This window comes from Pipistrellus hanaki (genome assembly GCF_964339955.1).
Source record: "Pipistrellus hanaki genome assembly, chromosome: 3".
In the NCBI taxonomy this organism is placed as follows: Eukaryota; Metazoa; Chordata; class Mammalia; order Chiroptera; family Vespertilionidae; genus Pipistrellus; species Pipistrellus hanaki.
The window spans coordinates 146525132-146546558 of NC_140505.1; the positions used below are offsets into that span (position 1 = coordinate 146525132).

General features: G+C 44.8%; 1 protein-coding gene and 2 long non-coding RNA genes across 6 annotated transcripts in view; 1 reads left to right on the plus strand and 2 right to left on the minus strand.

The window, feature by feature from the left end:
- LOC311618919 overlaps nt 1-9640 on the minus strand; it is a 422988-nt gene extending 413348 nt beyond the window's left edge. Inside the window, exon 1 of the long non-coding RNA XR_014794411.1 lies at nt 9389-9640. This is a non-coding gene — a long non-coding RNA (uncharacterized lncRNA). The remainder of the gene's footprint in view (nt 1-9388) is intronic.
- Nucleotides 59-4640, minus strand: LOC311618918. Its single transcript, XR_014794410.1, has 4 exons — nt 4550-4640; nt 3358-4441; nt 2795-3044; nt 59-253 (listed from the first exon to the last, which is right to left on the minus strand). It is a non-coding gene; the product is annotated as an uncharacterized lncRNA (long non-coding RNA).
- SLC38A1 (solute carrier family 38 member 1) overlaps nt 5659-21427 on the plus strand; it is a 70722-nt gene continuing 54953 nt past the window's right edge. The window contains exons 1-2 of one of the 4 annotated variants that reach the window (XM_084876661.1): nt 5659-5742; nt 5994-6159. The gene's annotated coding sequence lies outside the window, so the exon portion shown is untranslated. Of the gene's footprint in view, nt 5792-5993; nt 6160-21427 lie in introns of all 4 variants that reach the window. The other 3 variants (XM_084876660.1, XM_084876663.1, XM_084876662.1) reach the window with 3 other exon arrangements.

Here is a 21427-nt window from a genome sequence, read left to right on the forward strand (position 1 = left end):
CAGAGACAATCGGCATATTTAAAGAGGCCCGTACTAGGGTTTTAATTTAAATTCAGTTTATTATCCATGGGAGCCAGAGCCAATTACAAATCTGGTGCGGTGGAATGTTCACCAGGAAGCTGGAAAGAGGTGCCAGGAGGTCCTGTCACAGTGCTACCAAGGGGGTTAGGACCCAGTGCCATGTATCTACAGAAGGATGACCAAATTCCTTTTTGCTGTGGCTGTTTAACTCCTAATATCAAAATATTGTCATCTGTGGGTGAGATCCAAGGAACATGGTAAAAAAAAAAAAAAAAAAAGTTACTCAGACAAGGAAATGCCAAAAGAGAACCCAATAATTTTGAAGACCATTTGTTGTTTCAGGGTAGACCCTATCAATAGAAATAGAAGGCTAATTTCAAAATAACTTACTTTCTAACAAGGTAAGATTTGTTCATGGATGGTTTTATTGCTTCTGTTACAAGTTTTTTCTACTTATTCAGAAGATAGTTTTGATCCTATTATGGAAACTCATACACAAGGGGTCTGCTAGTATCAGACCAGATTATTTGGAAAGCTTTGAAAACCACAAAACTTATTCTTTTTTTCCCTTAGAGCGCTGCTGGAGGCAATGCTTCCAGCTTGCCCTATTGGGTAACTCAGGCAGGGAGCCAGTGCAAGCCCGGTGACTACAGCGTGAAGCTGGGTTGGCAGCAGGTGTGGCTGAAGCGTAGGCTGCATCCTCTTTGGGATGTGATTGGTCTTTGTTCACAAAGCTGTCCCTCCTTCCTGGAACCACACAGGAAGGGCCTATGGGACTCCTGGAAACTTCTGGGTGACCTGAGGTGATTCAATTTCCTTTTACAGTACCAATTCCTTCTCCAGCCTCACTTTCAGAGCAGAGACAGAATTTTTATTTTTTGCCGAAACCGGTTTGGCTCAGTGGATAGAGCGTCGGCCTGCGGACTGAAGGGTCCGGGGTTCGATTCCAGTTAAGGGCATGTACTTTGGTTATGGGCATATCCCCAGTAGGGGGTGTGCAAGAAGAAGCTGTTCGATGACTCTCTCTCATCGATGTTTCTAGCTCTCTATCTCTATCCCTTCCTCTCTGTACAAAATCAATAAAATATATACATTTTTTTAAAAAGAATTTTTATTTTCTCAGTTCCACAGGGCAGGTTACAATACAACCTGTTAATGTGTCTCGACTACCTCAGTACCATTTTGGGAACATTCAGTCTATCAACAGCGCCCTTGGAGCTCACAAACCTATTAAAGAGTAATTCCCTGGACTCTCTATAAACACAGGGCAGTGGTTCACATCTGAAGGCAGAGTAGTCTGGGACCTGTCCCACCTCCTAGCCTTCCAAAGAGGGGAACATTTTATTTTTCAATTACAGATTGCATTCAATATTATTTTGTATTAGTTTCATGTGTACAGCATAGTGGTTGGGCAATCATATAGTTCACAAAGTGAACTCCCTATTATCCAGGTACCCGCCTGGCATCACACACTGTTACCACAATATTATTGACTATATTCCCTATGCTGTACTTTACATCCCCGTGACTATATTGTAATTACCAATTTGTACTTAATCCCTTCACCTCTTTCACCCAGCGTCGGGAAACAGATTAGAGTCAAGCATAGGGAATCAGCTTTGGAGTCAGCTCTGGATTCAAGCCCTAGAAGTGCCAATTAGAGCTGTGTGAACTTGGGCTATGTTCCTTAATCTCCGAATCAGGGATTAGAATGGTCTGCACTTCTTAGGAATGTTGTGAGAATTAAATGGACAGACCATCTGCCACCGGTATGTCCTTCTTGGAGAAGTGTCTATTCAAGTCTTTTGCCCATTTTTAATTGGATTGTTTTTGGGGTATTTTGGTGTTGAGTTTTATAAATTCTTCTTCTTTTTTTTTTTTAAATATATTTTATTGATTCTGTACAGAGAGGAAGGGAGAGAGATAGAGAGTTAGAAACATCGATGAGAGAGAGTCATCGATCAGCTGCCTCTTGCACACCCCCTACTGGGGATATGCCCGCAACCAAGGTACATGCCCTTGACCGGAATCGAACCCGGGACCTTTCAGTCCCCAAGCCGACGCTCTATCCATTGAGCCAAACCAGTTTCAGCAAGTTTTATAAATTCTTTATAGCTTTTGGATATTAAGCATTTATCAGATGTATCAGCAAATATGTTCTCTCATTAAGTGGATTGTCTTTTGTTGATGGTTTCCTTTGCTGTGCAAAAACTTTGTAGTTTGATGTAGTTTTGTTTATTTTTCTTTTGTTTCCCTTTCCCAAGGAGATATAATACATCAGATAAAAGAAAATGTTGCCATGATCAACATTCTACTGCCTATGTTTTCTTCTAGAACTTTTATGATTTTGAATCTAACATTTAAGTCTTTAGTCAATTTTGAGTTTATTTTTTGTGTATGGTTTAGTCCTCCCCTCCCCCCCATTTTTGCATGTATCTGTCCAACTTTCCCAACACCATTTATTAATTAGTCTATCTTTACCCCATTGCGTGTTCTTGTCTCCTTGGTCAAATATTAATTGACCATAAAGGCATAGTGAACACACACAACAATATATAGATGATGTATTATTGAATTGTACACCTTAAATGTATATAATTTTATTAGCCAATGTAACCCCAATCAATTCAATAAAAAACAAATAGGAAACTATCTGGAAAGTGCTTATTCTATTACCCATCTCTCAATAAGCACAAAGAGGGCAGTTGTCATCATGGCATTCTTTTCCCCATTTGAGACCACAGCAATTGGATTTAAGAGCTGAGCTACTTACTCTGAAAAGAAGTTTCACCTACAAGTAGTCAAGGAGAAAAATGCACGTGAAAGTTGTAGAGAGCACCTGGGAAGGCACATGAGCATTTCTTTAATTATTGTCAGCTGAATCCAGTGGCCACATCCTGGAAACACACCTTGCCAGAGGCAGGTGTGTCGTCAGCTTGACCTTCAGCTCAGGCTCCAGGGGATGCGTTTCATTCTCTAAATCCAGCCGAGCACCAGGAACAAAAGTGATTATCCGGGCCCACCTAGAAGTGAAGATTACAAAGAAGCCTCAAGAATGCACATAATCTCCTTTGTCTTGGGCTTTAGTAAAACTTCCTGGTTTTTGCTGTACAAAATAAATGAGCTGTAGAGGCTCTGGGTCACTGTCTCTCCATCGGAGGAGAGCTGTCCCACCGGTCTCAGCTGTTTCCTTCTATCTCTGTTTCTGTTTCTTTCTTTCATTTTCTCAATCCCCAGCAGCCCCTACTCAGGAACCAGACCACTCTCTAGTCATGCTGGACTCAGAGAAGAGAGAGATATTTACAGGACGTTACATAAACACTGCCTCTTCCTTACCCCCGATTCTCCACATGGTGACAGTTCTTCATTTCAGCCTCCAGGCTGACGTGTACACTGCAGTTACAGGTTGTCAACTAAATGGGGGTGGAGATCCTTGTAGATTCTAGGCCCAAGAATGGCTAGATGCAGATGGTTATAGCATTGTGGTTAAGGCTAAGCACGGACTTTTTGAACTGAGACCTGAACAGGAATCACTCCCCTCACTTCCCCTTTCACCACTTAGTCTTAAGTGATGTGGCCAATTTAGCCGCTCAGAACTTGCTTTCTTGTTTATACAAAGAGGATAGTACTTAATTGAGTGGTTACAAGGATTAAATGAGGGAATATTTATATCTAACGTGCTTAGCTGGCAAAGAGTAGAAGCTCAATTCATCACTATTGAATCCAATTCAAAAAATGCCAGGTAACTGCAGTTTTTTGGTACTCTGAAACTAGCAAGTAAGTTAAAACTATAATCAAAAGATAGTTTTGTGGTTTTTTTTTTTTTTTTTTTTTGCAAACCAACATTAGTGGTTTATATATACATTCTGCTTAATAAGGTGAACATTTCAACAGGCTTATGGACCTGTGCCCATAGTTTACCTACTTTGCCTATTCAGACTTCCTAGTTTTTTCATAAGAATTATGGTGCCATTCAGGCAAGATGCATGCTACTTAAAATGAGTAATTTTATACTAAATGAGCTGCTTCTAGGACGGAAATGGGAGACGGGGAGAATCGACTTCTTGATAACCTGTAAAATATTACTATGATGTGGGTCCTATTAATCTCCCCCCCCCCCTTTTTTTTTTTTTAACAAAGTGGGGAAACAGGATAAGGACAAAAGTGGGTGGGTGAAAAAAGCAATAACTGTCAGACAGAATTTGATGGCAGGTCTGTCTAGGATAGGCTGCCCATCATTTTACCCCCTCTGTTGGCAATGACTGTTCAGTTTCTCAGGTTTATTCAAAAGTATTCCTCCTAAATGGGGTTCTCAGGAAGCCGTTGTTGAACTAAAGATGATTTACTGCCATTCCACGGCAACAGGATTTTAGTTATGAGGGTTGTGAAATTTGGCTGTCTTCTCGCTTTTCCAGTGGTGCTAAGAAAATAAAATGAAATAAAAAAAAAATAAAAAAGCATTAGCCACTCCATCACAGACTACTGTCTGCCCGCCTGAAACACCCAGGTGGATTAATTTATGATTCACCTTCCCTTTCCTGTTTTGATGGAACAGGGAGACTGAACCATTCCTGTCAATAAAAAGCTCTATGATGACAGCCTAATTGGTGGCTGACGCGCAGGTGGGATTTCCTGTCGCCATTTTACGGAAACAAAAACTCCCCTGCCAGGAAGGGCCCAGTCAATGAAAAGGTGCTGAAACAAAGAGGAAGCAAAGGGGAACCGGGCCCCGTGGTCCAGTCCCCGCCATCCTGCTCCCTGGCTCGCACCGCCCGGCGGATGGGAAGCGCCTCTGCCCAGGTCCCTCCGGCGCGTCCAGCGCGGGGCAGCGTCACGTGGGCGGCCAGGCGGGGACCCGCGCCCCTGCGCGCCCAGGCAGGTGCGCGCTGCAAGCTCAGCAAACCCTTTTATTTTTTTTTCCCGGTCTAGTCACACCCAGTCCCCAAAGCGAAGCTTCAAAGCTCCGATCTCCGAGGGGTGCCGCGGTCCACGCTGCAGGTCCCGGAAGAGGGGAGGCCCCTCCCACTGCGGGCTAGAGACAAAGGCTTTCCCAAGGTGCCCCGCTGCCCGGACCCATCGCCCCTCTTCGCGTCCACCGAGGCGGGCTCGGTGCGGTTCCCGGAGCCATTGCACCGCTGCAGAGCCGTCCGCAGCTCCAGGGCTGTCCTCCGCCCGCGCGGCTGTCCTCCCCTCGGCGCCCTTCCCACAATGCAACTCCATCCCTGCGGCCCCGTGGCCGGACTCCGGCGGACCCCAAAGGGCGCCCTCCTCTCCTCCTCCCGCGCCCACCTGGCCTCCCCACTCCCATACCCAAGGGTTCCACCCAGTCTCTGCAGCCACCGCCACCGCCACCGCCCGGTTGTGGACCGGCTGCCGGGCTCCAGGGGGGCGTGGGGCAGGTGTCCAGCCTGCGCGCAGCCCCTGCTCCCACGGCTCGCGTCGGTGCGCCGGGCCTAGGCGCACCCCGCCACCCCATCCCTCACCCCTTTCCCGATGCTCCCTCTCCGCCCGCCGCGGCCGCTGCGTCCTCCGCAGGCGGCGGGAGGGAGGCGGCGGGCTCGGCCACCAGCAGAGACACCCTGCTCCCCGGTGCTCCGCTCTGGCTACGGAGCGGGCCCGCGGGAGGGGAGGTGGCGGCGCGCCGGGCCGGGCGGATCGGCTTAACTTTCCACGTTCCACCCCTTCCCCGGCCGTGGGGGAGCGCGGGCGCCGCGGTTCCCGGTAAGAGGATGACGGCGCCAGGAGACCCTGCGCTCCCGAGCGTGTCGCAGTGAGTGCGGGGCGGGCGGGCGGGCGGGCAGTGAGTGTGTGTGAGTGAGTGTAGAGGGGGCGGGAAGGAGGGGGAGGCTCTGATGCAATCCGCCCCTAAAGGAGGAGGGGAGCTGGGGGAGCGCGGGCTGAGGCAGCCTCGCTGCAGGCTGAAGGTCGCCGGGAACCGCCGCCCTTCACCTTCTTCCTCGGAAACCTGCCAGACCTCCCCGCCCGGCCCTCGCGGACAGAGGCCGCGTTTCCCCGGCTGGGGCGGCTAGACCCCGGCACAAAGGACATCACCCCGCCGCCGGGGAGGACGTCCGGAAGGGAGAAGGACACCTTGACGTCTCACCCCTGTGCGACACTTTTCCCTTTTTTTTGCCCAAGGTAGGGTCATTTTTCCTGGCTCCAGAGAGAGAGGGAGCCCAGGGAAGGGATGTTGGAGAGAGAGGTGTGGGGAGGAGGCGGGAACAGAGAGGTCCTCCGTGCGGGGCCAGGGAGGAAGGGGTGCGCGGTTGTGCCGTATGCATTTGGATGTGTGGTTTTTATTTTTTGCTTTTGGGAAAGGAAAAGTCCGGGTCTCCTGTTGTTCCCGATGCACGTGGCAGCGGGAGGAGGCCCGGAGGTTCCTGCTTTCACCTTTCCCTGGCGGCGGCTTACTTTTTTTTCGGTTCCGTTTTCAAGGCGGGAGCACATGGCACCCGACCTGGTTCAGTTACCCGAGGCCGGGGACCTCTCGGGTCTGCAGGGAGAGCGCCGCCGATGTGAGGAGCGTTTGCATCCCGGGCACCTGGGCAGGGGGAGCGTGTGGGATGCCCTGAGGGTGTGCGTGCGGCCGGCTGGATTCCCAGGGCTGGCCCCGGATCCCATGTGCCGCCCTGGCTCCAGCTCTGCGGGTCTGGGTAACGGAGAGGAGCAGGAGGATGCCTGGGGGAGATCACAAGGATGCTAACACTGACCACTGTCCTTGCCCTCCCTGAAGAGGTTCTTTCCAAAATCAAGGAGGAGATGGGGGAGGAGGAAAGTGCTGTTCTGGGAGCCAGGGTCGCTGGAGCTGACGAACAAAAGGCCGCCGCTTGCGCGTGGCCTGGGTCCGGAGTGTCTCTCTTCCCCTCCGGATCCTTGCCCGTCCCTAAAAATGTGGCCACAAAAGGCCTTTAACCTGGCCGCGGGGCCGGGAGGCAGGCGTTCCGCTGCCCTAGCGTGCGTCCCGCCCTCCCCATCCTTATTCTACCAGATTGTCGGGCTCCTCAGCCCCCACTGGGACCCCGCACCATCCGGGGCAGCCTGGGCGCTGCTCCCCTGCGGAGTCTCCCGCCCCTGGCTTCGGGCAGGACTGTAGTCAGAGAAGGTGGAAGTGCATATGGCGGCAAAAAGAATTTCGCGGTTAACAGCGTCCGGGCGTTTCTGGTGCCTTTTACAGGCTGCCTTGAGCTGGGGAGGGTGGTGCTACCGTCGCGAGTCCTTTGTGTCTCGCTCTGCTGCGGCACAGACCCAGTTTTCATCGTACCTATGGGTTTGACATCTCTGCGGCGGGTTAAAAAAAAATTTTTTTTAATATAAGGGGGAGGAGAGACTGCATCTACGGTTTGCAGACTACAGGGCCCAGCAAGGCTGTAATTTGTCACCTTGGTGGAAGGAATTGTGCAGTAACTCGTGCTTGTTCTGACGTCAGAAAGACAACGGAAAGAAAACCTGAGCTAGGTGGCTGGCTGCCCTCATTGTTACCGAACGTCTCCCGCAGGGCTGAGACCCTTGAAATCTATGTGAAGCAGTCGGTCCCTTGTGGGCCCCCCTGGATTTTGGTTCAACCCCAGCCTCAAAGGGCTTTGCTCTTCAGTCACTTCAGTTCTCAGTGTGTCCCTTAGCCATCTGGAAACCCACCTAGTTTGGTTGGAGGTCATAACCTTGATGAGGTTTATTCCCTTTAAAAACACACACACTACATATTCAATTAATACTTGCGGGGGTGGGGGGAGGGGGGGGCTGGGCTTGTTTTGTGGTTGGCAGCAACTAATAAGACTCAGTTCCTGTGAGGCTTCTGTTCTGGGGCAGGGAGGAGACAGGCAATATGTGCGTGTATAAACTACTTTCAGATATGTGGGAGTGCACTGGAGAAGTAAAACAGTGTCACGTGGTAGGGGAGGGTGCTCACGGTAGATGACCCTCGAGGAGTGCCTGTGTGAGAGGGTGACATTTGTCCTGAGACTCAGAGGCCTGGCATCTTAGTCTATTGCTAGTCCTGTCTTTTCCTCACTCTGGATGCTACTTGAGGCCAATCTTTTTTTTTTTTTTTTTTTTTTTAATACATTTTATTGATTTTTTTACAGAGAGGAAGAGAGAGGGATAGAGAGTTAGAAACATCGATGAGAGAGAATCATCGATCAGCTGCCTCTTGCACACCCCCTACTGGGGATGTGCCCACAACCAAGGTACATGCCCTTGACCGGAATCGAACCCAGGACCTTTTTGTCCACAGGCCTATGCTCTATCCACTGAGCCAAACCGGTTTCGGCCCTAAACCAATCTTACTCATCATTGTTCCTCTAATGACTAGCAGAGGAGCTGCTTAATAAAATGCCCGTTGGATTGAGATCTTGGCCAGTCTTCATCTCATGCACCTCTTTATGCTAGTGTTGATCACCCATTCTTTTCTACATCTCATTGTTGGTTCTCCTTTTCCTAGGTTGAAACATTAATCTTTTTCGAGTCTGCTTCTCTCGTTCTCTCTTTTCCTCTCTTCACTTTTGAGCAGCCGCCAGGCCCTTGCAAATGCCCCTCAAACCTGTTTTCTCATCCCCAGTCCCAATGTCCAAGTTCAAGTCTCTGTCACCAGACCTAGACATGGCGATTCAAGTAGGGTGTTGGGATACAAGAATCATGAAAAAGACATGGAGGTGCCCTGAAGAAACCAGGAAATCCTTCCTCTAGGGAGGAAGATGGAAGCACAACACGTGGTTAAAAAGTAAAGTGGCTAATTGATGAGGTATAACAGCTTTCTAGTTGGTCTTCTCCATATCAAGCTCCCTTAATTCAATCTCCACACTTCCAGGAGATCTGTATTTCTAAAACAATTTGCACTTTTTACAGGTAACTTTAATATATTATATATACTTAAAAGTTATAAATACATAAATCAATACACACACACACACACACACACACATATATATATAGATTTTAGAGAGAAAGGGAGAGAGAAATATCAACTATGAGAGAGAATCATTGATTGACTGCTTCCTGCAGGCCCCACACTGGAGATTGAGCCCACAACTCGAGCATGTACCTTGACCAGGAATCCAACCACGACCTCCTGGTTCATAGGTCCACGCTCAACCACTGAGCCACACCAGCCAGGCTCAGTTTGCACTTTTTAATGACCTTGCTTCTAAAATCTCCAGTGGGTTCCTATTGCCCACAATTAAAGTATAGAATCCTTAGCCAGGCACTCAGGACCCTCCACAATCTGACTTCTCACCTCTCTCCACCTCTTTGTCCCTGTTCACCTTGTACCCTCCCTGTCACTTTTCCACCTCATTATCAGTTTTGATTCCAAACTGGAATGCCTACTGAAATTCTACATATTTGTGATGGCCTAGTCCAAGTGGTTCTCAACCTTTCTTTTTTTTTTTTTTTTTTTTTTTTTTTCTTTTTTTTTTTTAAAATATATTTTATTGATTTTGTACAGAGAGGAAGGGAGAAAGATAGAGAGCTAGAAACATCGATGAGAGAGAGTCATCGATCAGCTGCCTCTTGCACACCCCCTACTGGGGATATGCCCGCAACCAAGGTACATGCCCTTGACCGGAATCGAACCTGGGACCTTTCAGTCCCCAAGCCGACGCTCTATCCATTGAGCCAAACCGGTTTCGGCGGTTCTCAACCTTTCTAATGCTGCGATCCTTTAATATAGTTCCTCATGTTGTGGTGACCCCCAACCATAAAATTATTTTCGTTGCTACTTCATAACTGTAATTTTGCTACTGTTATAAATTGTAAGGTAAATATCTGTGTTTTCCGATGGTCTTAGGCGCCCTAAGAAAACACAGATATTTACATTACGATTCATAACAGTAGCAAAATTACAGTTATGAAGTAGCAACAAAAATAATTTTATGGTTGGGGGTCACCACAACATGAGGAACTGTATTAAAAGGTCGAGGCATTAAAAAGGGGTATTAAAGGTATTGGTTTTTTTGTTTGTTTGTTTGTTTTAATGAAATAATGATCATAACACTGATGGTGGCAGTAGTGGTACCCATCTTATTAAGGTATCCTGAAGACTTAATTAAGATAATGGATGTGAAGTGCTTGGCATGGTGTTAGCATTCTATATATAATATATTGAATTTAAAGGAAATTTGGGTTTCTCACTTATCACAGGGAGTGGGGAAAGTTGATCAGTCAAGTTCCCCTTACCTCTGATATTCTATGACTCAATAATAATTTAAAAATGCTTTTCAGAAAATAATACCTGAGGGAAACTACCTGAATCCTTTTAGTCTCTGGGAGAAGATGCATCTGTGAAGGGTGGTGTGGGGGTGGGGAAAGCACGTGTATGGAAGTAAGCACGTTCAAAATCACATCCTAGATCTCCAAAAAACACACCTTGAAGCACTGACCCTAAACTGAGTCATTGTTATACTTACTTTTGAAATTTAAACACATTATATTAATTGGTTTTCTAGGGACCACCTATGTGTTAGGAATTTAGTGATTACAAATGCCCCCTGGTTTGGGAAACTGCAGGCACTGGGGTTGCAATCAAGGGACTCTGCCTCGAGTGAAGTTACAATGTGTCTTTGCCAATAATTAACTGGGTACACTTGGGCAATTCATTTTACGTTTTAATGCCTCATTTATCATCTGTCTAAGGCTAATAATAGCATCTGAGCTGCCTCACCCCCAGAATTGTGAAGACACAATGAGAATGCAATCTAGAAAATCCTTGAGCAAGCTAAAGGAACTAATCATCTGAGGTTAAACACGCTGCTAATGTTTAGAAGATGGGTTTAGATTAGTGACTTTCAACTCGGCCTTCACATTGGTCTTACCTGGGGTCTTTTTAAAGCTTTGAATGCCCAGACTCCATTTCCAGACATTCAGATTTGTTGGCCTGGGTTAGAACCAAGACATGAGAATTAAAACACACACACACACACACACACACACACACACACACAAACTCAACAAACACCAGGGGTAATTCTAATATGCAGTGTTTTGGAGTTAAAAGCAGACAAAACAGAATCAGAAATTACATGAAGACCTCCATATGTTATTTGATAAAATCTTAGTAATGTGAAATCATGATGACCTTTCCCTCGACTCAACTAAACCAACCAGTTGTTGACATCATGGAGCCACAGCCTCAGGTTACAATTTATAACCTGAATTTCCCCAGGTATAGAAGCCTGTCCAGTGAGCGATACAGCCACAGCAGCATAAAGATTTAATGTGTGGGATCTCTGTTTCCATCTCCTAGGAGTGACAAAGAAGACTGGGAAAGAAGGAGACAATGGAAAGCAAAAGGAAAGGGATAGCCTAGGCCCTAGGACCCAAGGTATGGGGGGGGGGGGGGGGGGAGGGAAGGAGGTGGGCACTGAGTGGGAGAGAGACAGGACAGAGTACAGGGAAGAAGTTGTGTTTGCTTTATTGAACTGGTTTTGTTAAGGGATGAAGCCTGTGGGTGTGTTTTGTGTGACCTACCATTTCTTTTAAAATTGTGAGGAATTAGTTGTCAACATTTAAATGGCAGAATTTCATTTAAAATCTGGATCTCTTGCATTTCTTTAAAAGAAATACCTGGCTTTTTCTTACTAAAATAGATGGGATACGTGTTCTCTGGTTGTTTATGCCCGATCTGCTTTGCTCACTTATTCTGCCTGGGCCCTGGCTGCATTTGTTTTTAACCCTGAGTCTAAATCTATAGGTCTTAGTGCACATTAGAATCCTCAGGAGAGCATTTGAAATATCCATGCTTGGATGCCATCCTTGGTCAATTAAATCAGAAACTGGTGTGTGTGGAAGGGAGCTTATCACTATTAATATTTTAAATCTTTTTTGTTTTTAACTTTTTAAATTTTATTGAATTTTTTGGAGTGACATTGGTTAATCAAATTATATAGGTTTCAAGTATACAATTTCATAATACACCATCTGTACATTGTAGTGTGTGTTCACCACTCCACGTCTAGACTACTTCTGTCACCATTTATCCCCTTTACCCCCTTCCACCTGCCCCATCCCCTTACCTCTAGTAAACACCATACTGTCTGTCTATGAGGTTTGTTGTTTTGTTTTGTTTTGCTTAACTTTTCGCCCAGCCCTTACAACTCCCCTCTCTTCTAACAGCTGTCCGTCTATTTTCTATATCTGTTCTATTTTATTTATTTGTTCATTAGATTCCACATATAAGTGAGATGTTACTTGTTTTTCTCTGACTGACTTAATTAACTTAGCATAATACCTGCCAGATTTATACGTGTTGTTGCAAAAGGTAAGGTTTCCTTTTCTCTCTCTTTTTTTTTTTTGTTTTGACAAAAAATGTAGTATTCCATTGTCTAAAGGTACCACAGCTTGTTTAATCCACTCATCTTCTGATGGGCACCTGGGCTGCTTCCAAATCCTGGCTATTTTAAACAACGCTGCAATGAGCATAGGGGTTCATTCTTTTGAATTAATGTTTTGGGTTTCTTTGGATATATTCCCAGAACTGGGTCATAAGGCAGTTCCATTTTTAATTTTTGAGATAACTTTATACTGTTTTCCACAGTGGCTGCATCCGTTTTTATTCCCACCAAAAGTGCACCTGGACAGGGTTCCCTTTTCTCCACATCCTTGCCAACACTTGTTGTTTGTTGATATCTATGCTAATAAAGGAAAATATGCTAATTAGACCGGGTTGACTGGCCATCTTCCGGACGTCCGGCTTCCTTCCACACAAAGCCATGGTGGTGGGGGGAAAGGCAGAAGCAGTTAGGGGCAATTAGGCCAGCAGGATAGAGCAGTTATGGGCGAGATCAGGCTGGCAGGGGGTTAGGGGCAATCAGGCTCCAGGGGAGGGCAGTTGGGGGCAATCAGGTTGTCAGTGGAGGGCAGTTGGGGGCAAACTGGCCTACAGGGGAGAGCAGTTGGGGATGACCAGTCCTCCAGGGATCGGGCCTAAACCAGCAGTCAGATAACCCTCTCACAATCCAGGACCACTGGCTCCTAACCACTCACCTGCCTGTCTGCCTAATGTCCCCAACTGCCCTCCCCGGTAGGCTAGTTTGCCCCCAACTGCCCTCCCCTACTGGCCTGATTTCACCCCCAAGTGCCCTCCCCTGCCAGCCAGTTTGCAGTCAGACATCCCCTGAAGGGTCCTGGGTTAGAGAGGGAGCAGGTCAGGCTGAGGGACACCCTCCTGCCCCCCCCTCCCGAATTTCGTGCACCAGGCCTCTAGTCCTATATAATGATAGAGGGATATGCTAATTAGTCCAGACACCTTAGCAGTCACAACTGGTCAGGAGCAGCCCCTGGTGGAAGTGGCCACTGGCAGGGCCTGTGTGGGCCCGCGGCACCACCCAGCCTGGAGGCTGCCCGGTGGGAGATCACGAGCGGGCTCACAGTGTCCCTGCCCTGTGTTGAGGTTGAGTGGCCCCCGGCAGAAGTGACCACCAGCAGAGGCATGTGCAGGCCCATGTGCCACTAGCCTGGAGGCTGCCTGGCCAGGGGGCATAAGCAGGCACACTGTGCTGCCCCGCCTGGAGGCCACCTGACCTGGGAGGGGCTCCTGGCAGAAGTGGCCATCTGTGGAGGCGTGCACAGGCCCATGGCACTGCCCAACCCAGAGGCCTCCCTGCTGAAAGAGTCACTAGAGATTTTGGTTAAATTCAATAGTTAAAATCACTATGCTCTGTGAGAGCTGACATCCTCAAACACTCCAGACCCTCAATCGTACAAATTAATAGAAGACAATTGCATAATGCTTTGACCTAATTGTACACACTTTAGTATCATTTAAAAATTACTCTACATCCTTCAAGTAAATTCAGCAGCTGATTGAGGAGAGCCAGTGCTGAAAAGCGTGCAGCCCTGGCTCTGCTATCTTGAGTTTGTGGTTTCCAAGGAAACAGCCAGAAGGGATGATAAACCCTCCACAAACAGCTCAGCCAGCACCTATCTAAGCAGCATCAAGTGGCAGCTTGGTTTAAATGGAGCCGTTTTGGCAGAAAATGACCTTAACCCTACCTATATCAGGCAGGTTACTGTGGAGGGCAATCTCTACGCAGTACAATGGAGGCCCCAGTTTTGTCCCTGGCGATCTCATGCACGTTAGCTCGGGGCATCGGGGAAGGAAGGGAAAAGCCATCACATGGGCAGCTCTGGCGAGCAAGCAGAAGGAAACCATGTCTGGTAGACACTCCTTGCCACCCCCTTCAAAATGTAAGAAGAATCAATAAACCAGTGCAAACACCCTCCCCGTCCTGGGAGAGATCCAGGACTGAGGGGCATCCCACTCAGGCATTGGTACCTGTTTCCCACCCCCTCTCACAGGAAGGCGATTCCCTGGAACCACATCCCTGCCCTCTGGACCTGATCTCACAGGGCCTGACCCCGCCCCCAGCAGATTTGCATATCCCAGACCCTCTGGTGTTTCCAGGTACTGGGCATTCCCACGTCTTTCCTGCCTCCCAGCCACTGACCCTCACTGTCTCCTACCCCAGAAGCACTCTGTCCTCCCCAACTTTCAGTCTTTATAGCCTAAATGCATGGTGGGCATAGATGCTTCTCCATGGATTTTATTTGATAAGAACCCAGCGAAGTTACTGAGCAACTGAGCTGCTCAGACTTCACCAGGGACCACAAATGACACACCTTACTTGCTTTGATAGCAAAGCAATCTTATTCTTATTTTTTTAAATAGATTTTTATTGATTTCAGAGAGAAAGGGAGAGGGAGAGAGATAGAAACAGCAATGATGGGAGAGAATCATTAATCAGCTGCCTCCTGCACATGCTCTATTAAGGATCGAGCCCGCAACCCAGGCATGTGCCCTTGACCAGAATTGAACCTGGGGATCCTTCAGTCCTCAGGCTGAAGCTCTAGCCACTGAGCCAAACCAGCTAGGGGAAGCAATCCTATTCTTAAAGATTTGATTTTGTCATAAACAAGTGGGTTTGAATCATATCAAACCAATATTTTAAATGTCTCTTAATTTCTACTAATGCAATTCTACCTTAAAGCTCATGTTGTATAATCTATACCAGCGTTTTTCAACCGCTGTTCCGCGGCACACTAGTGTGCTGCGAGATGTTGCCTGGTGTGCCGTAGGTGCAGACAAGACAAGAATTTTATAATTTTTCACTATTTTGTTTACTTAATATTTCATAATAAAGTAATTATAAAATACTTTCTTTGTGTTTATTTGATTCGTATTCAAGAGAATTACTTTATATATAGTCAATATAGGCACAGAGTTAAATTTTTTAACATTTTCTAATGGTGGTGTGCCTCGTGATTTTTTTCATGAAACAAGTGTGCCTTTGCCCAAAAAAGGTTGAAAAACACTGATCTATACTAATAAAATGGCAATATGCTAATTAGACCAGACATCTTCCAGACATCCATCTGGATGTCCTTCTGCACAAAGCCAATTTGGCAGGGGCCAAGGCAGCGGCGGTTAGGGGTGACCAGGCTGGCAGGAGAGGGCAATTAGTGGCAATCAGGCCAGCAGGCAGGTGAGCAGTTAGGAGCAGTTAGGAGACAGCAGTCCTGGATGGCAAGAGGGATGTCCGACTGCCTGTTTAGGCCCAATTGTTTGTTTGGATTGGATTGTTTGTTTTTGTGTTGAGTTGTATAAGTTCTTTATAAATTTTGGGTATTAACCCCTTACCAGATATAACAGCAGATATGGTCTCCCGTTCAGTGGGTTGTCTTTTCATGTTGTTGATTGATTTCCTTGCTGTGTAAAAGCTTTTTAGTTTGATATAGTCCCATTTATTTATTTATTTATTTTTATTTTGTTTCCCTTGCCCAAGGAAACATATCAGAAAAAATGTTGCTATAAGAAGTATCCAAGATTTTACTGCCTATGTTTTCTTTTAGGATTTTTATCGTTTCAGGTCTTACATTTAATTCTTTAATCTTATTTGAGCTTAATTTTGTGTGCTGTATAAGAAGGTGGTCTAGTTTCTTTCTTTTTTTTTTTTTTTTTTCACTTTTCTGTCCAACACAATTTTTCAATATCATATATTTAACAGACTATCTTTACCCCATAGTATATTCTTGCCTTCTTTGTTGAATGACCATAAATATATGAGTTTATTTCTGGGCTGTCTAATCTGTTCCATTAATCCATGTGTATGTTTTTATGACAGTACCATGCTTGATTATTATGGGCTGGTAGTATAGTTCAATATTATTTGCATGATTATTCCAACTTTGCTCTTCTTTCTCAAGATTGTTGTGGCTATTCAGGATCTTTTGTGGTTCCATATAAGTTTTTAGAATATTTGTTCTAGTTCCGTTAAATACATCATTGATATCTTGATAGGAATTAGGTTGAATCTATAGATTGTTTTGGGTAGTATGGACATTTTAATTATATCAATTCTTTTCTATTCATGAACATGGTATATGCTTCCATGTAGTTGTATCTATTTCATTTATTTCTTCAGTGTCTTATAATTTTCCAAGTATAGTCTTTTACATCCTTGATTAAACTTATTCCAAGGTATTTTATTTTTTGATGCAGTTTTAAATGGGATTAATTTCTAAGTTTCCCTTTCTAATAGTTCATATAGTTTCTTAATAGTTCCCTTATTGTTGTATGTATAAAAATGCAACTGAATTATACTCCCACTACTTTACTGAATTTATCAGTTCTAATTTTTTGGTGTAATCTTTAGTGTTCTCTCTCATAATATCATCTCACCTGCAAATAATGGACAGTTTTACTTCTTCCTTTTCAATTTGGTTGCCTTTCATTTCTTCTTCTTGTCTGATTGTTGTGGCTAGGACTTCCAGTACTTTGTTGAATAAGACTTGTGAAATTGGACATCTCTGTCTTGTTCCTGATTTTAAGGGACACACTTTTCATTTTTGCTCGTTGAGTATGATATTGGATGTGGGTTTTTTTATATATGGCCTTTATTATGTTGAACTAGAGGCCCGGTGCACAAATTTGTGCACCAGTGTGGTCCCTCGGCCTGGCCTGTGGGATCAGGCCAAAACCAGTCCTCTGACATCCCCTGAAGGGTTGCAGACTGCAAGAGGGTGCAGGACAGGCTGAGGGAGCCCACCAGTGCAAGATCGGGGTCGGGGCAGGAGGGATCATCTCACTCAGTCCTGATCGGCCAGACCCCAGCAGCAAGCTAACCTGCTGGTGGGAGCATCTGCTCCCTGGTGGTCAGTGTACATCATAGCAACTGGTTGTGTGTTTGGCTGTCTGCCTCCTGTTGGTCAGTGTACATCATAGCGAGTGGTTGAGTGTCTTAAGCATATCATTAGCATATTACGCTTTGATTGGTTGAATGGCCGAGCAGACAACCAAACATTAGCAAATTATTATGGTAATAGCTTTTATTATGTAGGATTATGTTCCCTCTATTCCCACTTTGCTGAGAGATTTTATCATAAATGGGTACTGTGTAAATGTACCATAGTTTTCAAATCCACTCATCTGCTAATGGGCATTTAGGCTGTTTCCAAATCCCAGCTATTGTAAATAGTGCTGCTATGAACATAGAGGTGCATATATCCTTTCTGATAGGTGTTGCTGTCTTCTTGGGATATATTCCTAAAAGTGGTATTACCGGGTCAAATGGCAGTTCCAGTTTTAAAATTTTTGGCCTTTTTATACACCAATAATAAACTCTCAGAAAAAAAAAAAAATCCCATTTACCATTGCAGCAAAAAAAATTAAGATATCTAGAAATAACCTTAACTAAGAATGTAAAAGACCTGTACTCAGAAAACTACAGGACATTGAAAAAAGAGATAGAAGAAGACATAAACAAACAGAAGAACATACCATGTTCATGGATTGGTAGAATCAACATAATGAAAATGTCCATATTACCTAAAGCAATCTATAGATTCAATGCAATACCTATTAAAATATCAATGAAGTATTTCAAAGATGTAGAACAAGCTCTTCAAAAATTCATCTGGAACAAAAAAAGACCCTGAATAGCCATAGCTATCCTGAGAAAGAAGCACAAAATTGGAGGGATCACAATGCCAGACATCAAACTATATTACCAAGCCATGGTTCTCAAAACTGCCTGTTACTGGCACAAGAACAGACATATAGACCAATGGAACAGAAAAGAGACCCAGAAATTGACCTAAGCCATTATACTCAATTAATATTTGACAAAGGAGGCAAGAGCATACCATGGAGCCAAAATGGTGCTTGGAAATTTGGTCAGATACATGCAAAAAAATGAAACTAGGTCACCAACATACACCATACACAAAAACAAACTCAAAATGGCTAAAGGACTTGAATGTAAGATGGGAAACTATAAAAATCCTACAAGACTCCATAGACAGCAAAATTTCAGACATGTTATAGCAATATCTTAACAGACATAGCTCCTAGGACAAGAGAGACTAAGGAGAAAATAAACAAATGGGACTACATCAAAATAAAGCTTCTGCACAGCAAAAGAAACCATCAACAAAACAACAAGAAAGCCACCTCAGAATGGCTATCATCAACAAATCAACAAATGACAAGTGCTGGAGAGGATGCGGAGAAAAAGGAAACCTCGTGCACTGCTGGTGGGAATGCAGACTGGTGCGGCCACTGTGGAAAATAGTATGGCGTTTCCTCAAAAATTTAAAACTGGAACTGCCATTTGACCTGGTAATACCACTTTTAGGAATATATCCCAAGAAGACAGCAACACCTATCAGAAAGGATATATGCACCCCTATGTTCATAGCAGCACAATTTACAATAACTTGGATTTGGAAACAGCCTAAATGCCCATCAGCAGATGAGTGGATTTGAAAACTATGGTACATCTATGTAGTGGAATACTACACTGCTATAAAAAAGAAGGAATTCTTACCATTTGCAGCAGCATAGATGGAACTGGAGAGCATTATGCTGAGTGAAATAAGCCCAGGCATTGAAAGAAAAATACCACATGATCTCACTCATTTATGGAAAATAAAGAACATCATAACCTTATGAATAAAAAGATAGATATAGATAGAGAGGCAGAGAAGTATCGAACAGACTGTCAGATTACATCAGGAAGGCTGGGGAGATTTTTTTTTTTGAGAGGGAGAGATAAGAGATCAACCAAAGGACTTGAATACATGCATATAAGCATAACCAATGGACACAAGACACTGGGGAAATGGGGGAGGAGGGTGAGGGCATATCCTGGGGTGGTAGGGGAGACTGGGAAGGCCAATGGGGGGAAAAAAAAAGGAGACATAATTACTAGTATTTGTAATACTTTAATCAATAAAATAAAATAAAATGAGAGCAGCCACCATAGTCACCATAGCTTACTAGGCCAGGCACTGCTGTAAGTGCTGCACATGGACCCAATAGTGGAATCAGTATAACGACTGTATGAGGTGGGTATTACTTTATCTCCATTTTACAGAAGAGGATACTGAAGTGAAGAGGCGTTAACCTACTTGCCCAGGGTCACACAGCTCCTAAATGGCTGGGCCAGAGTTTGCCAGTCGGGCGTGGTTTCAGGGGAATGATGAGGCCAGGAGCAAGTTGTTCGGTCTGTTGGCTGTGAAGAGAGGAGGGGCAGGTGGTAGTTCAAGGTTCTAGACACAGTTACTTTCCAGATGTAGAGCTGAGAGTGACTGACAGAGGTTGGGGAAGCCAGCAGAGATGAAATGGCGATACAGGGTCCTAGCACACCTGCGATCACTAGCCCTGGGTACGTTGTGAGGTTTGAGTGGGGATAGAGAAAGCACCTTTTCCTCTTCGATTGCTGACTGGCTCCCAGCCTGTTCACCACCAAAGGCCATTTTTATTATTCCCCACCTCCTAAGAGCCTCAGGTTTTCAAAGATTTTGAGTATCCACTTTAAGCTTTTATTTTAATTGAAGTATAATTGATATGTAGTGCAACATCCAGGTCTCAACTGTACTGTTTAATGAGTCTTGACTACAGTGTTAATGTATTAATTCATTTTCCAATTTTACTCCTTGAAGATATATAAAATTAGCAGTTAGAACCTAGGATTATCACATCAAATTAATGCAATCTGCAAAGGCAAGCATTTTAGTTAACCTGTTTAGCCTGTTTGAAGTTTTCCAAAACACAGAAAAGCAGCTCTTAGATCCATACCATTACCATCCAAGAGCCTGTTGATTCAAAGACCGCACATGGGTAAGGAGGCTCAGTCAGTTACTGGGAGAGATGGCAGCAAGAACGGGACCCCCGTGGCCCTTACAACCACTGCCCTTGCTGTCAGGATTGCTCCTCAGAAGTTGAGCTCAGAGAGGTGTGATTTTATTGGTTCTTCAGAATAAAAAAACACATACAAACTGATTCATAATAATTAAAAAACTAAGTGAATGTGACTGGATACTTAGTGGTATTAAGGAATTCTTGTCATTTTTTTTTTTTTTAGGTTTGATAGTGATATGGCAATATTGTTTGAAAAAATAGTTTTTCCCTTTTAGAAATATGTGCTGAAATATTTACAGAGATAGGATATCTGGAATCTGCTTTAAAATAAATCTATGTCAGTGTTTCCCAAACTTTCTACATATGTGTACCCCTTCTATAATTTTCGTAGCGCTGAGTACCCCTCGTACTCATGAGAACGTAGAATTAGGCGCAGCTAAGCACGGTGCAGTGCATATCCCCACCAAACTCCGGTGCAACGCGTACCCCCAGCAAACTCTTCCCGTACCCCTGGGGGTACGCGTACCACTCTTTGGGAAACACTGTTCTATGTGATGATGTGGGGTAAAATTTCAACCAGTCTGGCCTAAGTTGATAATAGTTGAATTTGGTACATGGGGATTCATTATTCTATTCCATTCACATTTACATTTGTTTAAAAGTTCCCATAATAAAAAATTTAAAAGGGAAGAAAAAGAAAATTATGAATATTAGTCAGGGTTTAGTGTAACAGGCATCGTTCTATGTGTGTTAAACAAAAGGGATTTATAAGCACAGGGAATTAAGTGCCTGTAAAACTGTTAGAAGAAATGACACAGCAGGTCTAGGTCAGGCCTCTTGGAATAATGACCAGAATACCAACTGACCTGCTAAGGAAACTGCTACCTGTGTCTCCATCAGGAAGCTGGGAAACCAGGAAGCTGGTTCCTCGTTGTCTCAACTGCCTGTTCCAGGAACACATCACTCCAGCCCATCTGATTATCAGGAATCCATAGACACAATTGTTGGCTCCAGTGCTTACTGCTTCACCTGATGGAGTTGGACCAGCCAAATGGATGCCTTGCCCCCAGCACCTTTCTCTCTGATTGGTGGAATCTAAGTCAGATCTTAAACCCAAGCTGCAAAGGGACGTGGGAAATAATAGTTTTCAATTCCCCATCCTCTGTAGTACTGTTTGCAATGAAGTGGGAGCAAATATTTGAGCGGACCAATCCACCACAAAGTATATGAGCAATGGAAATTGTATTTCAGCTTATTTATCCCCAAAAGTAATTT